The 25,367-nt window shown below is 45.3% G+C and overlaps 1 protein-coding gene across 3 annotated transcripts in view; it reads right to left on the reverse strand.

The window, feature by feature from the left end:
- The window catches only part of LOC124794717 (tumor protein p53-inducible nuclear protein 2), a 78,715-nt gene that overhangs the window by 39,408 nt on the left and 13,940 nt on the right, over positions 1-25,367 (reverse strand). The window contains exon 1 of one of the 3 annotated variants that reach the window (XM_047258299.1): positions 23,050-23,229. The exons of 1 other annotated variant lie outside the window; for it this stretch is intronic. The gene's annotated coding sequence lies outside the window, so the exon portion shown is untranslated. Of the gene's footprint in view, positions 1-7,617; positions 7,728-23,049; positions 23,230-25,367 lie in introns of those variants that run through there. One more of the 3 variants, XM_047258301.1, reaches the window with a different exon arrangement.

Raw genomic sequence — 25,367 nt, forward strand, 5'->3', positions numbered from 1 at the left:
AAAGATCAATACTTTGCAAAGGCATAGGACGATGTGTAGGTAAAATAAATCGCCCTGGAATGTGATACGCAACGTTTCCCTGCTTCAGAATGGCTGGATGCTGGCTTGGAGCCGGCCAGTGAGCAAGTACAATGCCACCGTGGTGACCTTTAAACTTTTCCAGAAGCTCAGTGCTGCTCTTACTTACATACTATTTATTTTCCAACATACTTTCAGCTCAGTGCGCCTTATGCTTTGCAGAAGATATGACTTCCAGGTCGTTCCAAATCAGGAACGTATTTCAGGCATGGTTTCTTCCGGCGTGAAATTCTTTCTATCTTGTACTAGAGGTATGGTAAACAGTTAAAATTCCCATATTATTTTCGGTGTTGTTTGTTGTAGCGGACTGCAGTAGCCCTTATTTCTTCACTTACTGCCTCGTATTGTCGGCCGTTGTGGTCTAACGGTTCTAGGCGCTTCAGTCTGGAACCGCGCAACCTCTAACGTCGCAGGTTCGAATCCTGCCTCGGGCATGGATGTGTGTGATGCCCTTAGGTTAGTTAGGTTTAAGTAGTACTAAGTTCCAGGGGACTGATGACCTCAGATGTTAAGTCCCATAGTGCTCAGAGCCATTTGAACTGCCTCGTATATTTACTACTGAATTACTGATCTTCAAGGTACCATGTACACAGAGTCACGTGGCTCTGCCACTACATATGCAATTCGAGGTGATAGATCTGCCCTCGGCTACGTAGCTTACCAGGTGTAGAAGTATGAAACCGGAATTTCCCTATAGATGGTGTTAGCCGTCAGTACAGGGCCCGTGAGACCGGGTCTGTAGCGCCTTCTGCTTGCTGTAACGGCTGACGACGAATGTCACACGCAGTAACCCAAGTTCCATACATCGCTATCTGTTTCAAACACGTAAAAATGTTTAGTTTTGTGCCTACGAACAACCATTTTAGGGCAGCATTGGTTTTCGGTTCTCATTTCAAGAAAACTACTGCAGAATCGCAACGAATGCTTGTCAAAGTTTTCGGCGAACATGCTCTTGGGAAAACACAGTGTTTCTAGTGGTTCAAAAAATTCCAAAGTGGTGATTTTGACGTGAGAAACCACGAGCGCGGGAAACCATCGAAAAAGTTCCAGGACAACGAATTGCAGGCCTTATTGGATGAAGATGATGCTCAAACTCAACAGGAACTCGCGGGACAATTGAATGGGACGCAGGAAACCGTTGTTTCTCTTCGTCTGAAAACTATAGGAAAGCTGCAGAAAGTGGGAAAACAGGCTCCGCACGAACTGAATGAAAGACAGCAAGCAAATCGAAAGACCACTTCTAGAATGCTGCTCGCCAGATACAAAAGAAAATCTTTTTCCCATCGAATAGTGACAGATGGTGAAAAATGGATATATTTTGAGAAACCTAAGCGTCGTAAATCATGGGTGAATCCAGGCAAGCCGGCCAGGGTGGCCGAGCGGTTCTAGGCGCTACAGTCTGGAACCGCGCGACCGCTACGGTCGCAGGTTCGAATCCTGCCTCGGGCATGGATGTGTGTGATGTCCTTAGGTTAGTTAGGTTTAAGTAGTTCTCAGTTCTAGGGGACTGATGACCTCAGAAGTTAAATCCCATAGTGCTCAGAGCCATTTGAACCATTTACCATCGACATCCACTGCAAGACCAAATCGCTTTGGAAAGAAGGCAATGCTCTGTGTTTGATGGGATCAGAAGGGTGTCATCTATTATGAGCTGCTAAAACCTGGTGAAACCTTTACCACTGACCGCTACCAACAGCAAATGATCGATTTAAATCGAGCATTACGTGAAAAAGGACCGGAATAGGGAAAAAGGCAACGCAATGTCATATTGCTCCTTGAAAATGCCCCATCACACACAGCAAAACGGGTCAGGGAAACGGTCGAGGCGTTCAGTTGGGAAATACAAGGGATGCGGCTTATTCTCCAGACTTGGCTCCGTCCGATTACCATCTATTTTGTATCACTGGGACACGCTCTAGCTGAACAGCGCTTTAATTCGTATGAAAATGTACGAAAATGGCTCGCTGACTGGTTCGCTTCAAAGGAAGAACTGCTTTTTTTAGCATGGCATTCACAGCCTGCCGGAGAGGTGCGAGAAACGTGTAAATAGCAATGGAGGTTGTTTTGAACAAAATATTGTTTATGAGTTCCAAACAACCAAATTCCGGTTTCATACTTCTACACCTGGTGTAAGACGTTCCACTTGTCTGTTGCGTGTCAGAGATGCTGTTGACACTAGGACGATGTGGCGCAGGCCGACATCAGGCCACTGTGGAAGTTCCTAATGTGTTGCCGTAGCGATAGCTCGGCAGTTTCCACAATCTACGCCTTCCGTCAATACTGATCGTTGGTTCTTCCAACTGGATTTGTGGCGCTTCATGTGAGACAGTAATTCACGTGCAGCTTCTGACACCTACGTCAAAACCCGCATCTACATGACTGCTCCGCAGTCCACATTTTAAGTGCGTGAGAGAAGGTTCATAGAACCGTTTATAGGCTATTTCTCGGCTGCCCCACTCTCGAAAAGCAGGTGGCGAAAAATGAATACCGAAATCTTTCCGTTCGAACTCTGATTTCTCATATTTTATCAGGATGGTAATTTCTCCCTTTGTAGGTGAGAGTCAACAAAATGTTTCCGCATTCGGAGGAGAAAGTTGGTTATTGAAATTTCGCGAAAAGAAAAACGCCTTTGCCTTGATGATTGCCACCCTCGGAACTCGCTTAATATATCCGTGACTCTCCCTTATATCGCAATAATATGAAACGGGGTGCCCTTGTTAGAACTTTTTCAGTGTCCTCCGTCGATCCTATCTGGTACGGATCCAATATGTCGGAGCAGTACTCCAGAAGAGGAAGGTCATGCTTAGGATAGGCAGTCTCTTTAGTTGATGTGTTGCATCTTCTAAGTTTTGTGGCAATAAAACGGAGTCTTCCTCATATTTTTTGTGTGATGGTTACAGTATATGTCGTCCGTAATTGTAATCTCTAGGTACGTAGTTGAATCGAGAATCTTTAAATTTGTACGATTATTCGTGTAACTGAAATTTAACAAAATTTGTTTAGTGCTCATGTGGAGGATCTCACACTTTTTATTGTTGAGGGTCAATTGCCACTTTTGTGCAAATCATTTTGTAATTAGTATATACTTCTTTCTGGTACAACGCTGCAGTTTTCTAAAGGCTTGTAAAAATCACGCTTTTTAATTAAAATTGAATAACGTACGAACCCTCTCCGGATAGCATACATTATCGACATCAGCCATTTAACACCTGCCGGTAGACGTAGGCTTAATATAGAGCTGCCCATGTATTACAGACTTTCAACTACACGTACCCACGCTGCTGCTGCGTATTTAAAATTTCATCCGGCCACCTCACATTAGGCAGTAGTTCTTATTTCTTGCAATCCAACAAAAGTGCTTCCTTGCTTCATACGGCATCCCTTTTCTCCTGGCCACAAGACCCGCCATTATTCACTTTTGTGGCAGTCACAATTACATGCCGTTACTCCACTAGAGTTCGTTTTGTGTCTCACTGCTCCGTTTTCCTATTTGTTTCGCAACACCATGTATCCATCCACCGCTCTCTGCGGAATGAAGGCATTGCGCGCTAAAATGTCATGCGTCACTGCTGTAACTCAGGGGACTATTTATAAATTTCCCTCTCCGGGTGGCGTACTGCTACAGTTATGACAGCTTGCTGGGTTATTATTTGTTGATGAACCCAGCACCGTCTGCGGACATCTTTGGAGTGAGCGTGGCTTCGATTCATTGACACCGTGAGTCTGCTTTATTTTATATAACTAAGATTTTCGGATGCGAAAGCTCATATTTTACGATAATTCATTTAAACAAGCTAACCAAATTTATCTTCTGTGAGAAAATAGTCTACCAATACGTAAAAGTCTTATTTGAGAGTAGTAAGGTGCCACAAAAACGCCCGAACCTCTTTCTCTATGACAACGCAAGGCTCCATACAGGTTTGCGCACCCGAGAGCAGCTCACAAAACGTCATCAACTGTCATTCCTCGGAGCTCGCAACTTCCATCTGTTTGACCCAATGAAGGATGAACTCCGCAGGAAGCGATGTGTGGATGATGGGTAGGTTATTGACGCAGCAAGACGTTGGCTCCGGGGTCGAGCAGTACAGTCGTACCATGTGGGCGTACAGCCTTACCCAGCGAAGTGGCAAAAGGTGTCGCATTGCGTGGGGAGTACGTTGAAAAATGGGATCGTGTAGCCAGAAGAGTGGGGGATACAATATTGTGTGGAAATCATGAATAAAATGTGCAGCCTTCGAGCTGTATGCCGAGTGTTTTTGGACTACGCTGGAATGGTTCGTATGATAAATTCCCTCATTTCCTACAGCAGTTATTGTCCATTAGAACTGGTGTTACCTCTGTACAGACGGTGCTGTGTACAGGAAATAAATTACACACACACGCACACACGCACGCACAGAAAAAGGAGGGGAACATTGCGCGCATTGTCGTTCGGTAGATTGGCAATTTCCAGTTCTGTCCTTGCCTTCTGTAGATGAGCTGGGTAACGACGCAGACGTTGGGTAAACTGATCTGATGTGCAGACGCCAGCGTCCAGCACGGCTCCTGCGACTGCGAAAGAGACAGAGCACGTCTCAAATGTCCCGTGGCGATAAGAGACGCGCGCCCCCTACCCGTCTCCTGTCGCCAACAGCACAGGTACAGTCGCCCGTGGTGTTCGTGCGACGTGTCATAGTGGCCGAACACGTGGCAGCAAGTCTGGCAAGCATGCGTAATGAAGCACTTCGTGCAGGCACGACCGGACGTCCGCAGGGTGACTGTGCGTCTGTTCAAACTGCCTGAGGCTTCATCGATCTTCAGTCGTGCAAACTTGAGCGTGCGTACCGACAGTGTACAAGCTACTGTAAGCAAACGTTAGTCGTGAGGCGGTTTTCGTAGCGGAGTTAAGTCGAGTGATATGAAGCAAGAGAATCGCAAGTTGCTGCGAAAGTTTATAAGAATATGTGAAAGCAGGCTTGCATCAAAAATCGAAAACCGGTAACAGAAAAAAGTGAATGCCGTATGGTGTACTTTGAACAAAATACAAAGCAACTTACTGTCACAGGCAAACATGTCGTTACATAAAAATCTCCCAGAATGAAGCAAAGGAAAGAAAAGATAAAAATAAGGATCAGGTAGACATGAGGTACATAGATTTAGTGTTTCGTTAACCAGTCTTTACACCACAAATCACGTTGCGTCATTCCTTTTTTTTCGCATCATAGTTGTAAAGGCAGCCAAAACCAGCAAATCGTTGTCGTCGGAACTCCGCGCACTCGAAGCACAAACTGGTGCTTCGACAAGCGTGCCTTGCTTGCACAGTGTGGAGGCGAACTGGATCTGTACTCTTTTACTTCAATGTCTGGCCGCCATACACACTGGAGTTGTATTAAGTGGCGACGGGGCTCAAGTCCACATCCTGTCGTTCCGATTTGTGTTTTTCGCTGTAGTTCAAATGGTTCAAATGGCTCTGAGCACTACGGGACTCAACTGCTCAGGTCATTAGTCCCCTAGAACTTAGAACTAGTTAAACCTAACTAACCTAAGGACATCACAAACATCCATTCCCGAGGCAGGATTCGAACCTGCGACCGTAGCGGTCTTGCGGTTCCAGACTGCAGCGCCTTTAACCGCACGGCCACTTCGGCCGGCTTTCGCTGTAGTCCTCGATCGCATAACGGCGAACAAGACGCAGTACATGGAGTCCATAATGTAGAATTCTGTTTCTTCTCGCATACAAACTTCCAGCAATATTAGCACAATTAGTGAAACAGAAGGCACCGCAAGATTTCAGGGTCTGTATCTAGACGGCCTAGTCTCGCGGAAGGCACAAATCCATGGGCTTGCAGAAACCGAATGCAATAACTTTACCATTAGAAAATTGTCAATTTGTTACTCTCGTATAGAATTTGAGGCAAGTCAGGCACATAGAATAATAATATTCTTAGAAGGGGAGGCCACGACGTTGGGATTGCAGATTTGCTTCCAACTTTGTACGCCTTTAGTATCCCATTAAAACTACATAATGGGGAAGTAGTAAGGTGCACTGCGCTGGAAATTCCAAGAAAATCACAAGAGAAGTTTTGCGCGTCTGTTATGTGGGTTATTTATCTGTGCGTAGGTTCAAAAATGGTTCAAATGGTTCTGAGCACTATGGGACTTAACATCTGAGGTCATCAGTCGCCTAGAACTTAGAACTACTTAAACCTAACTAACCTAAAGACATCACACACATCCATGCCCGAGGCAGGATTCGAACCTGCGACCGTAGCAGTCGCGCGGTTCCGGACTGAAACGCCTAGAACCGCTCGGCCACAGGGGCCGGCTGTGCATAGGTAGTCGATGTTAGAACTCACAGTGATCACGTGGTTAGCATTCGAGCTAAGTAAGACGAACGTGTCGTAAGACGAACGTGCATGAGGCGACGCTTCGACTCCCGCTAAAACGCAATCATTAATTAATTTTTTTTATCACTGGTCATATTATTTAATTTATGACATTTTATAGATAACATATTGAAAAAACGTGTATGTAGTGAATTATTTGCACGAAGTTACAATTTTATGTTTTCCATGTCTTTATGACAAACATCATCCTGCAACGTGTGATGTCCAGAGCACATCCGACGAGTTATTGTACATTACTCTTGTGGTCTGGTGCATTCTGACTTAACTATATTACTGATTGTGACTAATGTCATTCATATCATTATTTATCGAGGTTTGGCTTGGGCTTCCCTAGCCTGTCCCTCGTCCTTGAAAAATTAATTACAAATAGTATAGTGAAATATATGAAAAATTCACTACAACTTCATGAAAATGCACGTGGTTTTTTATCATATTTCCTCGCAAATGTCATATAAATCAAATAATCTGACCAGTGATGAGAAAAATATAGGTTCAAAAACAAGTGTAGCGGGTTTTGAATCGTCGCTCATACACGACCCGCTTACTAAGCGCTACCGCTAACCGGTTGACCACAATGACTTCGCACAAGTGCATCAGTTACGTAATAGATGCGGAAACCTTTCTTGCAATTTTCTCTGGACTGCCACAGTAGTGCACTTTGCTACTTGCACATTATGTTATGTTAACAGCCTACTGCATGTGTACGAAGTTTGATATAAATCCGTGAGCCCAACGTCAAACCGTGAGGGTCATTCGTGATGTTTCAAGTCACGAACCTCACTTATGCGCCTATTTAACAAGCTGGTGGTTCTTATGCGCTCCTCACTAGTCGCATTTTCCTGTGAGATTTGTCGTTCGCAATACGGCCACGTGTAAGAGGAACAACAGCATCTATTCGTCGAACAAAATACAGATTCATCTTGCGATTATTGCTTAGAAATGAGTCCATTACTTTTCAATATACGCTTCGTTAGTTCTTCAAAGATTTAAAGGCGGTTAGTGTAAAGTTACTCATTCACGGCAGGAATACGTGCTAGCTAGTCTACTAAACTCCGCTACATAAATGTGAATATACGAAAACCAGTGGTTAACATCAGTAATACTGTCACGATGGCAAATAAATACTAATTATTCTACTTCGTTATCCACGCACCTGTATTTATTGTTTTCCTATCGCTATCGATTTCGAAGCTGTAGGGCCCAATCTTCAGACAAAACTGCGAGGTGTACAGTATACCCGCAAGTGTATCACTCGAACGCTAGCAGACAGTGAAAAGCACCCTTCTGTCACGCACTGTGTACTGTACTGTTGTGAGCAGGTACTGCGTGAGGCCAGGGGAACCGACAAGTAGCTTCCTGCGGCGGTGGGCAGGAAGAAACCTGCCTCCAGTAGGATCGTGTCGCCGCTTGCTCGCCAAACAAAGGCTGACGTCTTCCAGCCAGCCGCTAGCTGCACGCAGACTTTGCCAGCTCAGCCATTACCGGCGACACCTCCTTATACCGTACGAGGTACTTTGCAAGGCAGCCGATACTGTTTACGTAACACCGACTGACAGGCCTCAGTGCATTGTCTTTCCCGGTATCTTCCACTGTCGAAGGGCACAGCAAGAAGTGGAGCGCCTCCCTAAACATCAATGAAAAAGATGAACAGACCTGACGTATCAAGTACCTACGTCTACTTCGCAAGAAACCGAACTGTGCACAGTGGACGGCACTTCGTACAGTACGCATTTGTCCTATTCCATTCGCGTATCAAGTGAAGAAAAAATAATTCTCTATAAGCCTGTTCAAAATGGTTCAAATGGCTCTGAGCACTAAGGGACTTAACTGCTGAGGTCATCAGTCCCCTAGAACTTAGAATTACTTAAACCTAACTAAGGACATCACACACATCCATGCCCGAGGCAGGAGGTTAGGTTAGGTTAGGTTAGGTTAGGTTAGCGGTCGCGCGGTTCCAGACTGTAGTGCCGAGAACCGCTTGCCCCCCCCCCCCCCCCCCCACCCCCCCGGGGCCGGCTATAAGCCTGTATTCGCGCCCTAATCTCTCTCATATTATTCTCATCATCTATGGGATTTACGATGGTGCCTGCAGAATTATCAGCTAGGCTTCTTGGAATACCGCTTAGCTAACACCAAACAGTCAGCTTATTCTTACACAAAATACAGGATGTCAGGGCTAGAGGTATACACAAACAAATGCTTATAACAATAGAAATCTACAAAATGGTTCAAATGGCTCTGAGCACTATGGGCCTTAACTTCTGAGGTCATCAGTCCCCTAGAACTTAGAACTACTTAAACCTAACTAACCTAAGGACATCACACACATCCATGCCCGAGGCAGGATTCGAACCTGCGACCGTAGCGGTCCCGCGGTTCCAGACTGTAGCGCCTAGAACCGCTCGGCCACCTCGGCCGGCTAGAACTCTACATTTTATGTTCTTGGGTACATATGCAATCAGTAGATACACTCAACGAGATATTATCCTCACAATTTCATGAACAGCGCGGAGTTGTATGGTGCATGCGCAAAAATGTTTACTGTGTATTAGAAAGACTTATCCCTTACAGTCAAAATGTGGACCCCACAACGAAAGCTGCAGTGTTTGCTATGGTTAGCAGAGTTAAAATCTGTAACAAGTGTTCAGTGGCGTGCAAAAAGAGAACGGAATGTACATTCCCCCTCCACAAGTAAGCCCATTTATCACTGAGAAACGGGAAGTTGGATTTCAAATTCTGGAAAACACCCCAAAACGCATGCGCACGAAGAGACCGTGGAACGTGTGCGCGAAGCATTCGCCAGAAGCCCACGTAAATCCACTACACAAGCTAGTGGGAATTAGCCGTCTCCCATTCGACGATGCACGACATTCTGCACAAACGACTCTGGTTGTGCCGCGCGGGATTAGCCGAGCGGTTCAAGGCGCTGCAGCCATGGACTGTGCGGCTGGTCCCGGCGGAGGTTCGAGTCCTCCCTCGGGCGTGTGTGTGTGTGTGTGTGTGTGTGTGTGTGTGTGTGTGTGTGTGTGTGTGTGTTGTGTTTGTCCTTAGGATAATTTAGGTGAAGTATTGTGTAAGCTTAGGGACTGATGACCTTAGCAGTTAACATTTCACACACATTTGAATAAGACTACGGTTGCATGCTTAAAAACACCAAAGTTTGCCTGAGGATCACCGCAGGCGATGTGATTTTGCTGCTGAAATGTTGCATCGTATAGACGAAAACAACGACTACCTTAATGCAGTTCTGTCCAGTGATGTGGCAAAGTTAACTGACGTAACTGTCGAATATGGGGAAGTGAGTCTCCAGAAGAAGTGATTGAGTACGAAAGGAACTCACCAAAAGTTAATTTGTGGTTGGGATTACATAAACTTTGGTGATTGGTCCATTTTTTAAGGACTCTACAGTGACAGGGCAAAATTATCTCGACATGTTGATAGCCTATGCAGTTCCGCAGATGCCTCCTGACGTCATTTTCCAACAGGATGGTGCACATCACGGAGATGTCACCCCATTTCTGCGTAAGTGTTGGATCAGAAAGTGGATGGGGGGGGGGGGAGGAGGGGGTGTCCCACTGGCTTGCTCCCCGCCCCCTCTCCCGATCTCACTCCGCTGGGCAGTAGAGACAGCAGCTGCCATGCTTATGAACATGTGGCGGGAAGTGGTGAAACGTTTCGATCTCAGTCGAGCTAGAAACTATGCCCACACTGAAATGTACCAACATGCATAGAAATATCTAGGATACCGTGTACAATGTTGGACTAATAAAGTTATAAACGTTAACAGGTACTGAAATATAAACAAATGTTTTTGTATATCTCTAGCCTGGACACGCTGTATCCAGGAACTGACTTATCATCACTGTAAGAAACGACCATGCGCGCGTTGTCTGTAATATGTTGGTGTCACATGATACTTGTAATACTTGAGTGTGGTTAGATTCTAATAAGTCTGTGGTGTGCTCATGTTACTGTTTCCCCTGACGCAAGAAGAATTGCTGTGTTAAGAAGTGGAATTTGTATAAGATTAAAAGGCTTAGTACCTGCGGCAACCGTCAATCTGTACATCGCGTCGAAAAGTCTGTAATAATTCCGCTCTAAGTTCTCTGAGCATCGGTGTTGTACTATCGATCTGTTAGGATGCTAGCAGCGCGTCTGTGAATTCTTTCAGTGACTTGATAAGGACTTTGATAAGGACTTCCAACACCGCAAAGAGCCCTCTCCAACTGGAATAGTAACTGCACTTCTTTCAACACCTGAGCAGCCACTTTAATCTTCTTTCAGCACATGAGCAGCAAATTTAATCAGACATCAGCTCCCTCCATCTACGTCCATGTCCAAACCAATCTACCTATTATAGGTGCTATACGCTGGTGATGGGATGCATGCGGCACATACCAGAGAGGATATAGAAAATCAAGACCAAACATGGTAAAGATCGTCTGCAAAGATCTGGGCCTTAGTTTAAACGTCCACAAGACTGAGTACCTCGAAATGAGTCCACTTCCTGAAGCTAAAAATTAGTGGAGCTGCTGTTACCAAGATGAACACGTTCCGATATTTAGGTTCTCGACTACAGAGTGACGGGTAAGTGAACGAGGATGTGCGAGCAAGAATCAAAGCGACCTGGGTGCGATTCAGAGACATCACTGGTATTCTTTGTTATAAGAAGATGCCTATCCACCTAAAACTAAAGATATTCTGCACAATGGCGAGGCCAGCTGCAGTATACGGTACCCACACCAGAAGTTCTGAGCACTCACAACATGTCATGGAAATGCGGTTGGTGAGAAGATCATTAGGCGTTTCGCTGCTCGACCACATCAACAATACAACGAGCCGAAAACTAGCTGGAGCGACTCCAGTCGATGAAATGATGCAAGAATTGAGACTTCGGTGGTATGGACATATCATATAAGCACCACCTACTTCACTCATTAGCCTATATCATCTCACTGTTGAAGGCCAGAGACCTAAATTACGGTGGCAAGACACAGTAAACGCATATCTAAGATCACGAAATCGAAATGTCTAAATCCACAGGAAGTGTTAGAAGTTGCATGCAGTTATTTCTAGTACTTGCTGGTGAATCAGGGCACTAGAGACGGAACGTAAGGGAGGGGCACTTTCTTTAAGTTCTGTTTCTTAAACATATTATCTGTTACGATATTTGTGGAGGCAGTTAATGTTGTGTATAACTCCTTTAAACACTGAAAGAAGCCGCGTGCGTTTTCGTCAACATGATACCTCACGAATAAAAGAGGCAGGATGGAAGGAAAGTTTTAAATTAATGTTGCATCAGCAGCGGAAAGACCGTGGAACAGACAAACAAGTTTCAGTCATTACATTACATCGTTTTTCGGAAGTGCATTCGGGATGGAATAAACTTCAAGAAATCCAAGTCTTAGTCATGTTCACATCAGCTGTTTTTATTATATTTTATATATTTTTTGCTTCATTGGAATGAGTTACAATTGTCGTGACTGGATATTATAACACTTTTTATCAGCTAATACCTTCTTGCAGATAACCACACCAGCTGCTAGCTAGAGTGATTTGTGCTACGTTAATGATTATAAAAATAAGGATCCTGGGCATTTGTTTCAGTGCGTCCCATTTATTTCAGTGATGGTCCTATTAACTTCCCAAGCACAGCAGAAATGAATGATGTGCTTTTGAATGACTCTCCACACACAAACAAAACACAATTATTTTCGTGCTCAAATTCATGGGTTAAGCATTAAGCCTCTTCCGTCTTCACAAATTGTCTGCCCATCTCGTCTTAGGTCTTCCAACATCTCGCCTTGTGATCGGATTGTAAGCTAAGGCTAGTTTGGGAAGTCATTTGCTGTTTGGCATCTTGTATTGTTTGTACCGGGTGTTGCGGTGTTTGGTTATTCCTCTTTCACTTGGCTCTATTTTTAGTTCTTGTCGCACGGTTTCGTTTTTATGCGGTCTGTTCTTGAGTAACCTTTGTATTTTACCAAATGTTCTTGTTGTACGTATCGAACATTCACCATTAATTCTTTGTAATATAATTAGTTTTTTGTGTCACCCTTCAAATTTAGGCCTTATGGCAGCACATGTGTCAAAAGAGATCAACTTAGTTATGTCAAAAATGGAAATTTTAGCATGGCACACACAACAGTGTCACATAAAAACTAACTGGTTTATTTTGAGTGGCTTTATGTACTGTTAGTCCGCTTTTATCTGAAACGCGTTTCACACGTGCTAGCCAGGCAGCGTTGTACTTGCAGAGAAGATAAAGCAACCTGCAACTTTTTACAACGCTATAGAGAAGATAACAGCAGCAAACCACTTGTTACAATGCTATTTATTTAAATGAAATGAAATGTCGTGTGACGAGGGCCTCCCGTCAGGCAGACCGTTCGCCTGGTGCAAGTCTTTCGATTTGACGCCACTTCGGCGACTTGCGCGTCGATGGGGATGAAATGATGATGATTAGGACAACACAACACCCAGTCCCTGAGCGGAGAAAATCTCCGACCCAGCCAGGAATCGAACCCGGGCCCTTTGGATTGACAGTCTGTCGCGCTGACCACTCAGCTACCGGGGGCGGACTTTATTTAAATAAACAAAAAGCATTATAAAACGTGGCTGTCTGCTGTTATCTTCTTCTGCCCCTGTATTTTGTACATAGCCAAGGGCTCAAAATATCATTTTCGACAAAATAACAGCATTGTGCTGTTTTAATGGAATAAAGCAATTTGTCCGCGACGACGTAAGTGATATTGTTAAGTCAGGGCAGCCTTGTGTTTGGGCAGCGACCAGCGCCAACACACTGAAATTGCCGCTCCGCATCGCTGCTGCTGCTGCTGCCGCCGCCGCCGCCGCTTGTATTTCGGATTCACATGCTTGGCAACCTCGCAGAGGCGCGGTTCGCGGACTTGATGCGGGCGGTCAAACACTACGAGATGCGCACCCTACGGGGGAGCTAAGTATTCTCCACATAACGGAGTCCCACCCACTTCGCATTAACACAAGGCTGCCCTGAAACGGTTTTCAAAATCCCGTCGACACCGTCATTAGAGCAGAAGCCTGGATGGGGACGGAAATTGGCGGAGTCCTTTCAAAACAACCATTCCGGTGCTTGCCTCGAGCGAATTAGGGAAATCACGCAAAATGTATGTCTGGCCGGGTGAGTCTTCAATTTTAAGTCCTGTGTCTTACACTGCACAAGCTTGTTCTTAGCAGACATATTAATACGGTAGCGTCTTGTACGACACGTACGCATCCCAGAGGCACCCAGCGGAAGATCACCATCGTTAAATATAAATAAAGTCTTCCCATGCACATGACGTCTTAAGAGTCCCTGTTCTAGAGAACAGAACATAACCTAAAAAAAATTCGCATTCGAATACTTACTCTTCAACTGTATGGAATGAATGACATCAGACTAAAGGGAAACATGGAATCCTTGCTAGAAAGAGCAGAGCGAATTGTCACATAATGTGGCTGATTACTGAGGAATAGTGAGAAATCTCAACTGACAAGACATTTGGGGGAAGACGCCATGTATTGCCCAAAACCCAGCTTTAAAAAATTCCGAGAATTGGTTTTCACGAAGGAAACTAAATTCTCCCAGTCACACACACACACACACACACACACACACACACACACACACACAACCACACACACATACAAGTGTCGATCGCATACAGACCGTATTGATTAAACTGAAACTAGCAACACTTGACACAGTGGCGTGCTAATTCTTCCCGTGCCCCATTTATAAGCGGAATGGGACGAAATCGTAATACCGGTATATCTACATGCACAACCTGCGAGCCGTTGTGTAGCGCATGGCACTGCGTACCTTCCCAAAATACCAATTCGATTCTACACAGAGTACGCGAAAGAACTTGCCCCCCTTCTAACAGCCGTGTACCGCAAGTCTCCAGAGGAACGGAGGGTTCCAAATGATTGGAAAAGAGCACAGATAGTCCCAGTCTTCAAGAAGGGTCGTCGAGCAGATGCGCAAAACTATAGACCTATATCTCTGACGTCGATCTCTTGTAGAATTTTAGAACATGTTTTTTGCTCGAGTATCATGTCGTTTTTGGAAACCCAGAATCTACTATGTAGGAATCAACATGGATTCCGGAAACAGCGATCGTGTGAGACCCAACTCGCCTTATTTGTTCATGAGACCCAGAAAATATTAGATACAGGCTCCCAGGTAGATGCTATTTTTCTTGACTTCCGGAAGGCGTTCGATACAGTTCCGCACTGTCGCCTGATAAACAAAGTAAGAGCCTACGGAATATCAGACCAGCTGTGTGGCTGGATTGAAGAGTTTTTAGCAAACAGAACACAGCGTGTTGTTATCAATGGAGAGACGTCTATAGACGTTAAAGTAACCTCTGGCGTGCCACAGGGGAGTGTTATGGGACCATTGCTTTTCACAATATATATAAATGACCTAGTAGATAGTGTCGGAAGTTCCATGCGGCTTTTCACGGATGATGCTGTAGTATACAGAGAAGTTGCAGCATTAGAAAATTTTAGCGAAATGCAGGAAGATCTGCAGCGGATAGGCACTTGGTGCAGGGAGTGGCAACTCACCCTTAACATAGACAAATGTAATGTATTGCGAATACATAGAAAGAAGGATCCTTTATTGTATGATTATATGATAGCGGAACAAACACTCGTAGCAGTTACTTCTGTAAAATATCTGGGAGTATGGGTGCGGAACGATTTGAAGTGGAATGATCATATAAAATTAATTGTTGGTAAGGCGGGTACCAGGTTGAGATTCATTGGGAGAGTGCTTAGAAAATGTAGTCCATCAACAAAGGAGGTGGCTTACAAAACACTCGTTCGACCTATACTTGAGTATTGCTCATCAGTGTGGGATCCGTACCAGATCGGTCTGACGGAGGAGATAGAGAAGATCCAAAGAAGAGCGGCGCGTTTCGTCACAGGGTTATTTGGTAACCGTGATAGCGTTACGGAGATGTTTAATAAACTCAAGTGGCAGACTCTGCAAGAGAGGCGCTCTGCATCGCGGTGTAGCTTGCTCGCCAGGTTTCGAGAGGGTGCGTTTCTGGATGAGGTATCGAATATATTGCTTCCCCCTACTTATACCTCCCGAGGAGATCACGAATGTAAAATTAGAGAGATTAGAGCGCGCACGGAGGCTTTCAGACAGTCGTTCTTCCCGCGAACCATACGCGACTGGAACAGGAAAGGGAGGTAATGACAGTGGCACGTAAAGTGCCCTCCGCCACACACCGTTGGGTGGCTTGCGGAGTATAAATGTAGATGTAGATGTATCAGGCCCTCTTCCCGTTCCAAACGCGTATGAGACGCGGGAAGAATAACTGCTTAAAGGCCTCTGCGCGCGATGTTATAAGTTTGATCTTGCCCTGGCTCGCTACTGAAGCGATACTTTGACAGCTGTAGTAAGTTCCCAGATTCTTTGCTGGTCCCCGAAACTTGATAAGTAGGCTCTCTCAGAACAGTTGGCATCTTCAAGCGTTTCTCAACATTTCCTCGACGCTCTTCCGTGGGTCAAACAAATCTGTGACCTTTCGCGCTGTCCACTGTGCATTTTCATATATGTGGTACAGTGTAATTCACCATGCGCCAAGCACTTTATGGTTATTCGCATAGTGTACTTCCAGAAGAAGGTAATGCCTAAGGGAATCCTCAGCCAGCATGCAGTATATTTTTTACGCTAATACTTTCATCCCTTTTTGTTCCTTTTCTCCTTTCTGTACTGTCTCTTTCCCCAAGTTTCTACATCTACATCTACATTGATACTCCGCAAGCCACCCAACGGTGTGTGGCGGAGGGCACTTTACGTGCCACTGTCATTACCTCCCTTTCCTGTTCCAGCCGCGTATGGTTCGCGGGAAGAACGACTGTCTGAAAGCCTCCGTGCGCGCCCTAATCTCTCTAATTTTACATTCGTGATCTCCTCGGGAAGTATAAGTAGGGGGAAGCAATATATTCGATACCTCATCCAGAAACGCACCCTCTCGAAACCTGGCGAGCAAGCTACACCGCGATGCAGAGCGCCTCTCTTGCAGAGTCTGCCACTTGAGTTTATTAAACATCTCCGTAACGCTATCACGGTTACCAAATAACCCAGTGACGAAACGCGCCGCTCTTCTTTGGATCTTCTCTATCTCCTCCGTCAACCCGACCTGGTACGGATCCCACACTGATGAGCAATACTCAAGTATAGGTCGAACGAGTGTTTTGTAAGCCACCTCCTTTGTTGATGGACTACATTTTCTAAGCACTCTCCCAATGAATCTCAACCTGGTACCCGCCTTACCAACAATTAGTTTTATATGATCATTCCACTTCAAATCGTTCCGTACGCATACTCCCAGATATTTTACAGAAGTAACTGCTACGAGTGTTTGTTCCGCTATCATATAATCATACAATAAAGGATCCTTCTTTCTATGTATTCGCAATACATTACATTTGTCTATGTTAAGGGTCAGTTGCCATTCCCTGCACCAAGTGCCTATCCGCTGCAGATCTTCCTGTATTTCGCTACAATTTTCTAATGCAGCAACTTCTCTGTATACTACAGCATCATCCGCGAAAAGCCGCATGGAACTTCCGACACTATCTACTAGGTCATTTATATATATTGTGAAAAGCAATGGTCCCATAACACTCCCCTGTGGCACGCCAGAGGTTACTTTAACGTCTGTAGACGTCTCTCCATTGATAACAACATGCTGTGTTCTGTTTGCTAAAAACTCTTCAATCCAGCCACACAGCTGGTCTGATATTCCGTAGGCTCTTACTTTGTTTATCAGGCGACAGTGCGGAACTGTATCGAACGCCTTCCGGAAGTCAAGAAAAATAGCATCTACCTGGGAGCCTGTATCTAATATTTTCTGGGTCTCATGAACAAATAAGGCGAGTTGGGTCTCACACGATCGCTGTTTCCGGAATCCATGTTGATTCCTACATAGTAGATTCTGGGTTTCCAGAAATGACATGATACGCGAGCAAAAAACATGTTCTAAAATTCTACAAGAGATCGACGTAAGAGATATAGGTCTATAGTTTTGCGCATCTGCTCGACGACCCTTCTTGAAGACTGGGACTATCTGTGCTCTTTTCCAATCATTTGGAACCCTCCGTTCCTCTAGAGACTTGCGGTACACGGCTGTTAGAAGGGGGGCAAGTTCTTTCGCGTACTCTGTGTAGAATCGAATTGGTATCCCGTCAGGTCCAGTGGACTTTCCTCTATTGAGTGATTCCAGTTGCTTTTCTATTCCTTGGACACTTATTTCGATGTCAGCCATTTTTTCGTTTGTGCGAGGATTTAGAGAAGGAACTGCATCAGACATGCCTTCAGTTCTTACGCCGCCCCCCCCCCCCCCGCCCCCCTACTATAATGAAAGAGGACGCCGTTTTAATCCCACACTTTGTTTAAGAGATGTAACCCTAAGCAGGTACTGTTTACCCCGCTTTTGATCCGTAGTAGTTTCGCAGTAGACGGTACGTGTTTCTCTGGTAAAGTGCCCACCCTTCAGCGACCGTGCGTAAACAGTAGAAAGTAAATATCCGACGCACGTAGTGCGTAAAGCGGCGTGTTTATGGCGGCTACGTATTAAAACGCAGCCACAGGCGCAGTCCTTGACGCTAAACATAGGCGTGTGCGCATGCGCCATGGCGCTCTCCCTGATTCGCTGGCGCCAAAGCAGGGCTCACTGTACACAGACCTTGTCGTAGGACGCTATTCAGAGTCCTTTTTGTAGATGCTAGTTGGCTAAAATATAAAGTGCTTTGAGAATGCAGCCGTGAGTAAATTCTACATGTGCATCTACACTAATCAGGCCACCTTACGATGTGTGTCAGAGGGTACTTTCGTGTACGACTGTCACTTCCCCCGTTTCCTGTACAGTCGCGAATGGTTCGCGGGAAGAAAGATTGCTAGTAGGTCCCGGTGTGCGTTCGAATTTCTCTAATTTTATCTTCACAGTCTTTCAGCGAGACATAACGAAGAAGGAAGCAATATATTGCTTGGCTCTTCCAGGAAGGTACGCTCTCGGTACTTTAAAATAATAGTAAAGAACTCCAAGATCCAGAACGCCTCTCTGGCAGCGTCTGGAGTTGGCTGACCATTTCTGCAACGATTTGGCGCTTGCTCAGCCAACCAGTAACGAAACAGGCTGATTTGCTTTGGCTCTTCTCTATTTCTTCTATCAATCCTATCTGGTACGGAACTCAGATTGACGAGCGATATTCAGGTATTGGTCAACGAGGGTTTTGTAGGCTACCTTCTTTCTGGATGGACTACGTTTCCTAAAGATTCTTCCAATGAATCACAGTCAGGCGCCTTCCTTCCCTGCGATATGTGGTATTTCCTGCTTAAATCGCTCCGCGCGCGCGCACACACACACATTCACACACTCACTCTCTCTCTCTCTCTCTCTCTCTCACACACACACACACACACACACACACACACACACACACACTACTACATATTTTATGGAAGTAACTGCTTCCAGTAATCTTAGAGTATTAGGTCGTTCTGTCTGTTTACGCACAATACGCTATTCCCCCCCCCCCCCCCCACCCACGGTGAACAGCAATTTAGCAATTTCTGCAGCAAACGTCGATCCGTTGTGGGGTTTTATTGTGAACACAACAGCATCATCCGTGCCGGCCGGGGTGGCCGAGCGGTTCTAGGCACTACAGTATGGAACCGCGCGACCGCGACAGTCGCAGGTTCGAAACCTGGCTCGGGCATGGATGTGTGTGATGTCCTTAGGTTAGTTAGGTTTAAGTAGTTCTAAGTTCTAGGGGACTGATAACTTCAGATGTTAAGTCGCATCGTGCTCAGAGCCATTTGAACCATTTTTGAAAACGGTAAATGTTGTTTCGTTAAGGACGCTACACGGGCATTTGATCTCTAGCTGGGCCTCATTTTTTACATATGAGTTCTTTGTGTGCATCCTTTCAATTAGACGAAGCAGTTCAACGAGAATCACTTTTACAGTTTCGACAGAGTTCAAAAAATGGTTTAAATGGCTCTGAGCACTATGGGACTTAACATCAAGAGTTCATCAGTCCCCTAGAACTTAGAACTAATTAAACCTAACTAACCTAAGGACATCACAAACATCCATGCGCGAGGCAGGATTCGAACCTGCGACCGTGGCAGTCGCGCGGTTCCGGACTGACGCGTCTAGAACCGCTTGGCCACCGCGGCGGGCGACAGAGTTCAGTTATACGTAAATCACAGGTCTCTTCAAACCCGCGCGCTTGCACACACGCACACACACACAACTTACTGATAATAAAACATGGCGTATAGTTGAAGTTATAGTACCCGGGTCAAAAGGTACAGCTTCTATGCGAGCTCATTTAAAGGTCAAACAAAAGACGTTCCCTGATGATCACTAGCTGACGATAATACCAGAGTTTTATATGGAACTCATGTCAGAATTCATCCCTGCAACAGTGTACAAAAACAGCGGAGGTGCCAGATAGATTCATTGGAAGAATTCTCAAGAAACGTAGTCCATATACGAAGGCGGTAGCTTACAACACCCTCGTTCCAGCAATACAATACAATAATTGTTAGTCTGGGATGCGTATAAAATCTAGTGTGGCCGGAAATCTTGGGTTCGATTCCCCGCCAAACGTAGGGTTTCTACCTGTCACTTGTCAGTTCTTTCATCTCTTGTTTGTTGATGTGAAAAATGCCGAGTTGCATCGTGCTTCGGTTTCCACGTCAAACTGTAGGATTCCCTATAGCTGGTTGCGTAAGTTAGTTCAGAAGTCGCAAGAGGGTAACGCAGTACTACCTCCACCACGACCAAGCCTAACAAGCACTGCGGTGTTCAAAACAGTTTTCGGACGGGTGGCTGTGGTGCACGAAGTACCCTCTGCCACAAACTTGCGGACTACAGGCGTAGATGCAGCTGCAGGAAAAAAAAAAATTAGAGGCGAGTGACCTCAGTTGTTCGATGCTGCGCCTTTGCTTTCCCATGGAAAACTTTTCAACACGTGGGAAATGACATAAAAAACACCGCGGTTACGGTTACCTTGTGCTCTATCGTCTGTACGTGAGCCCGCATTACGCCTGCTTGTTCCCAAAGTTGAAACATTCTGATTCTTTGTCCAGAAGGCCTTTCTGCCACGATTATTCGATGGATTAACGGAAGTTGGCGTAGCGGGGGAACTACAGTATTTTAAGAACATAGTATAAAACGATGACTTGTGCAGGAAAATTGCTCTCGTAACTGGTGGATTGTTCAGAGGCTGAGGCGTCGACAGCTGAGTTGTGTTGCGCACGTGCGCGGTATAACGCGAAGACACGACAACGTGTGCGTAAGGAAAGCAGCATTCCTCCAACGGACTGCTGCAACCCGAACCTAATTCCAGGTGCGCTACGTAGACACGTAGCATAGTAGATGAAGGACACGTGTGAGGTAACGTACAAGTAAGACGCACAGCCACCGGTGGTCACAAACACAACGTGCGAGTTCACTAGCTACCACACCACACCACACCACAGCACGTAAGCAGCTTACCGGTGTCGTCAACCCCGTTCTTTATTCAAATCGAGGATGGCAGGTGGCAAGATGCGTCGCGCGCCCGACTGCTGACGCAGTTCGTAAACACTGAGATACCGCCTGCTTGGCAGGCTTCGCTATACTACAGTGGCGCTGCACGCGAATGCCGCCTGTGACGCAAAGTAGTTTTTATTCAGAATGTTCTAATACCGCTCCAGTCACAGTTTGTTTACACATGGTTCACATTTTACTTATGCCACGCGTTACACGGCACAGCCTTCATCATCGGGCATTCGTGGCAGTACAAAACATATTTAATATATAATTATAAATTTTTTCAACATTATTGTTGTTGTTGCTTATGCTGAAATTTAAAACCGCATGTTCGAGGAGACAAAACTGTGTCGTTGAGAAAACGGTTCATCATACGCGGGTTATTGTAATGGCAAGTAATTTAAAAGGTCACGTATCTGTGTGGATCAGCTCTTGAGTTGTTCTCTTGCTGCACTGTCATTCTACCAACATTGCAGTTGATTAGTGTGTCACTTACTAGGATCTGGTATATTTTGGATTTTGGCAGCAACACGTCCCTCATCATACTGGTGACCATTCATAACTAATCTCAGATGACTGATTAAAATAGGCCGGCCTGGGTGGCCGAGCGGTTCTAGGCGCTGCAGCCTGGAACCGCGCGACCACTACGGCGCAGGTTCGAATTCTGCCTCGGGCATGGATGTGTGTGATGTCCTTAGGTTAGTTAGGTTTAAGTAGTTCTAACTTCTAGGGGACTGATGACCTCAGAAGTTAAGTCTCATGGTGTTCAGAGCCATTTGAACCATTTGAAATGATTAAAATAAAATTTTAAAATCTTGAACATGGCTGGCGTCAGCAACTGTTAATCCAACCTTCGTGAGGAACAGGTAGAAAACAAACAAATCAGTTGCAGTAGTAAAAAGGTTTATTAAAGTCCTTTTGAGCTGGGTTTACGTCTTTAAAAATTTCGTCTTCAAAAGACATGTTAAGATGCAGGTATATGTATATATAAAATAGGTGCATAGACAAGTATGTGCATGCATGTATTTTAACAAGTAGATAATGTTAAACATTTTAGGAGTCACTCGTCAATCCTTCCGAAGAAGACCTTTTTAAAGACGTCAAAACTTATGTCAAATGGTTTTAATAAACCTTTTTACTATTGCAACCGATCTGGCTGTTTTTCCACCTTTTCCTCGCGATAACACTCGCTGCATAAGGTTTTCTCCACAGTTATTTAATGCATCAGTTATTTAATGCTACTCTGCTATCTCGACACTGGTGCATACAAACTATTTGTGTAACCTAACTGTATTACTGTTGAAACACACGAGATCGTACACAGCGATTCGGCATACAAATGAAGTACAGCAGTGCAAGAACGAAAGTTTAGTAGAGCATAATGCAGAATACTCCAAGATTGACTGATTGGTTGCTTGCTTGATTGATAATGACAGTGATGCCTTTAATTACTTGAATTTACAATAGATAAGTTACATTTTTTTAGAGCCTTATTTTTTTTTCTCAGTCAAGATGTTGCTAACATTCCTCAGTACATCCTACAACTAGGCTATATCTTTAAAATACCTATGTATACTGAAGTTAAGATAGTTTTACATTCTTCAGTAGCTGATAATGTGGCCTATGCTTTATTTCATAATATTTTTGAAGTGAATGTACTTCGCGTCATAGCCGACGAACGCGCCAAATTCGAAAATGAAATAAGGAAGATGAAGTGTTTAACGCCCCGTCGATAACGATGTCATTAGGGACGGAGCGCAAGCTCGGATTGGTGAACTAAATAGGCCGCATCCATTTTCAAAGGAACCATCCTAGCGTTCATAAAAATCAAATGTACAAATGTGTGTGAAATCTTATGGGACTTAACTGCTAAGGTCATCAGTCCCTAAATTATCCTAAGGACAAACACACACGCCCATGCCCGAGGGAGGACTCGAACCTCCGCCGGGATCATAGCGTTCACAATAGGCGATTTAAGGAAATCACGAAAAACCTTTTACCTGGATGGCCGGACACTGCTTTAGACGCCGTCCTCGCGAATACGAGTCCAGTGTGTTGACACTGCCTTAGTCTGCTCGCTCGTCAGCTACGCGGCTCACACGATGTTTACACTTGACAAAGTGCGACATTCACAGACTGAACACTGCATGACACCCCGCCAGCCCGCGAACGCTCCCTACGCCATCGCGAGACGGTTAGCATTCATTGTTCTAAAGGCGTGTTCCACGCACGGGCAGCGGGGCACTGCCAAGGCCAGCTGACGCAACACTTGTGGCTTATGAATATGTGGACCTGCCGCAACACGCATCGGCAGACTTGTTTACGTACGAAAGATCGGAAAGAGGGGGAGGGGGAATGTCCTTGTTTGTGTTGCCGAATCAGCTCTCCTCCTAAATATCAGCGCAGGCATATTCAAGAAACACAATACAACGAAACGAAGCGGAACGAACGTGTTGGCGATAAGATATGTAATAGGCTTGACATCCATTCACAGTAATGAGATCTCTTATGCCTGCAGCACTTATTGGTAAAGGTTCTGTGTCTTGCTGGTTAGTGACAGCGTGTGTCACGGGGATTCACGCCTTTTTGGCACAGACTGTCAGAAGAGTGACTGTGAAACTGAGTTCCTGACGTTTTCAGTAGACATGTCTCGTGAACGACGAAGAATCAGGACTGAGAAACCGCCGCATTTGTTAAATGGAGCAACATGTTGCGGACATCAGCCTGCGGGAATAATCAAACAGGAAGCGAGCTTTCTCCATCGATACAAAGCCGTTAAAATATTGTGTTGTCCGTGGGAGACGCATCAGTGCGTGTCGTGGAGAAATAGAAATGGAGGTTCTGGCTGTGTCACTTTGATTCTTGTCTGTACAGCGGTGAGAAATTTGCAGACCCTGGCTTCTATATATGCATTCAGATCCTGCAAAAACTGGCAGAGGGTCCTTCCGTTTTATCAAACATTTGGGGTTGATCCCGTTCCTTTCGGATATGTAACGCGGCGGCAGTGATTGCCGGAAGGCTTCAGTGGGTGCTGTAGTTAATCTGTCTTCGTGGTTCCCACAGGTACAATACTTAGGGAGCTGTAGTACATTCCTAAATTCTTCACTGGTTCTTTGAAACTGTAAGTAGGATTTCGCGTCGTACAGTTGAGGTATTTCATTTTTCCATGACGTCCTCCCATGGGTCAAACCGACCTGTGATCGCTGTATACGTTCAGTTTCCTTCGTTGCCTTGTTTCGTATAGGTCCCAATACTTTTATCGACACCCCAAGGTGGGACGCAAGAATCTTTTTGTGAGCGGTCTCCTTCTGTAGAATAACACAGTTTTTCCAGTACTCTGCCGATAAACCGAAGTCCTTACCTACGACGGACCGTGCATTTCATATCCATGCAGCCAGGAGGCGGGCTTGCTCTATCGGTATAAAGTCCTTAACTCTCATTGTTCTGTGTGCATATCGAAACAACACAACAATTGGGGGCTCTGCTTTGGATCAGTCTAGCGCTGGAAACTGCTGGGTTAGGGGTGACAGATGGGACACTTGCCGTGACGTGAAACGCTGTAGCACTGCCACGCTTATACATTCGATTGTCGATAAGGAATCGGTGACGTCCGTATGGTGGGTGCGACCGGTCCTTCCTCGCCACCTGCTTGAATACGGCGTGCGGTAGGAATCTGTCAATATCGATTCTATCCACACAGAATCGATCTCTCATATCTCCTGCATGTCTCATTCTTTTCGAACGCATCCAAATTAGCAAAAAAACTAGTGTGTTAATATTAACGAGAGAGGAGTCGCTGTTGCCAGATACTGGTGACATATTCAGTAGGATGGCGATTCGAATCACCCTCCGGCCATCCTAGTGTAGGTTTTCCGTGGTCTCTCTAGATCTATTGAGGCAAATACCGGGATGGTTCCCTTGAAAAGGAAAGTATGTTGTACATCCACCTCCGATCCGATTTTGTGCTCCGCCTGTTACGACCTCACCTTCTTTCCCGTTGATGTTTCTGAAACTGTAAATTTATCTGGAACAATTTCATTGAAAGTGAATCCACGAAAAAGTGAACCTATCTCGGCGGATGGTGATCTCAATGGTTAGGAGCATTTCTCGCCAAGGTTCTGGTTTCTAGTCCCGATGCGGAAGTTTCAGTAAATAATGTGTTTTTGTTTTCATATCTGGGGCCAGAACTGTTGCAGAGATCAAGAAGAGAGAGGGGCAACATATTGAACGCTTTTGTTTGCTATATTCAGCGTTAAGTGTCCATCCGCTTTTGGGCGCTGTTGATGAGCGGCTGTGAGGATAAGTGCTAGAGTAGACA

Source organism: Schistocerca piceifrons, chromosome 4, assembly GCF_021461385.2.
Source record: "Schistocerca piceifrons isolate TAMUIC-IGC-003096 chromosome 4, iqSchPice1.1, whole genome shotgun sequence".
Taxonomy (NCBI): Eukaryota; Metazoa; Arthropoda; class Insecta; order Orthoptera; family Acrididae; genus Schistocerca; species Schistocerca piceifrons.